This window comes from Amia ocellicauda, chromosome 14 (assembly GCF_036373705.1).
Source record: "Amia ocellicauda isolate fAmiCal2 chromosome 14, fAmiCal2.hap1, whole genome shotgun sequence".
In the NCBI taxonomy this organism is placed as follows: Eukaryota; Metazoa; Chordata; class Actinopteri; order Amiiformes; family Amiidae; genus Amia; species Amia ocellicauda.
The window spans coordinates 14,406,873-14,408,354 of NC_089863.1; the positions used below are offsets into that span (position 1 = coordinate 14,406,873).

Below are 1,482 nucleotides of genomic sequence, written 5' to 3' on the forward strand. Positions count from 1 at the left end.
GCGCCTCCATTGTTGCAATCCTGGCTCTCCGTTTTGGTTGCCCCCCTCTCCCCCCTCTTTGACTCGTTCAGGCAAAGAACAGTCTCTGTTTCACTGGTATGCGCTCCCGCAACTGCCTGCCCGCTGTCCCCATCTTGGCTCTGCTCTGCCCTGCGCGTAATTCGCTGCACTTTCACGGGCTGCCGCTTGGAGCCAAAATGGCGCCTTAATCTCAGCCAAGTGGTCCTGATGCTGAGGGATGCTATTAGAGGAGAAATATACCGGGGGGTTGCGGTGATCCAGTTGGCCCAGTCTCTGTGGCGCAATGGAATAGCGCGCTGGACTTCTAATCCAGAGGCTCCGGGTTCGAGTCCCGGCAGAGATGAGTCCACAGTGGCGGGGGGGCTGCTCTCTTTTAATTTCACACGCATCTGCATGTACTGAACCTCGTTTTATTATTTTAAAGCCTATCCGTGTGTTTTCCGTGTGGCAGAGAGATCGAAATCAGACCTTTTCAAAGATGAATAGGTGGCGTTTGAGTCAAAGCAATAATTACAGTAATACATTTAAAAAAAAAACACATTTATAACAATCTAAAATTATAGGCTATGCACCGCTGGCATTATATATCATTTTATAAATACTGAAGTTATGAGAGACAGATTTACAGGTGAGGCTAGACACAAGTCTCCAAAAAGCATTTTTGTGAGGCACAATTTACAACCTACAATTTTATATGACAAACATAAAGTCAAGCAGTGCCTTTCACAAAACAATAAAAAAAGGTGGCCCTTGCAAACGTCTGGGGGGGTTTTGAATATTTTTGAAATGATAAGTAGAGGGAAATAACTTTGCTGCGGATGTGAAATCTGCATATAAATCAAAATCAATGTTGCTACATCTCGGGCTTATTATCATGCAAAATGAAAATGCATCGGTTAGCATTAAAAGCAGGACCATGTGATGTGGTAGTGTTTTATTTTTCCAAAAGACCAGGGTTCAAATGCGGGGAGTTGTAAGTGAGAAGAGAAATCTCTGAAACTTAAATTAATGCAAAAAAAAATGTAATAAATAAAAAACGAAATAAATTAACTCTCCGCGGAGGCGTCTAAATCATCTCCTTTTAAGAACCCCGAAGCTTTTCTCAGGAAAATCGTCAATTACTTATTTAGCTTTGCTCTGTTTCTGCAGCCCCGCTAACTCTGTTTTAATTAGACGGTGGCCGGGAGCGGAGGGCTGTCAGATTACATCCAGAATCAACAAAAGAAACGGGAGGGGGGGCAGGAGGAATGAGCCCCACGGAGCGTTTAGATATTATAATAAATAAATAAATACATCCATACAAAGGATGAGGGGGGGTTGATCTAGATACATCAAACGACCATTTGTAGATTGCAATCACACAGAAATAGATAAGTGAGATACCCGGAGAAAGAAAAGCTGATGCTGAAATGCGGACGGTGCCAGTTATGGTTGGGACCATGTATGTATATATGCTGTTGT

General features: G+C 43.2%; 1 non-coding gene across 1 annotated transcript; it reads left to right on the forward strand.

The window, feature by feature from the left end:
* The first annotated feature begins 290 nt into the window (after positions 1 to 290).
* On the forward strand, positions 291 to 364 carry trnar-ucu (transfer RNA arginine (anticodon UCU)). Its single transcript has one exon. It is a non-coding gene; the product is annotated as a tRNA-Arg (tRNA).
* Positions 365 to 1,482: the final 1,118 nt, after the last annotated feature.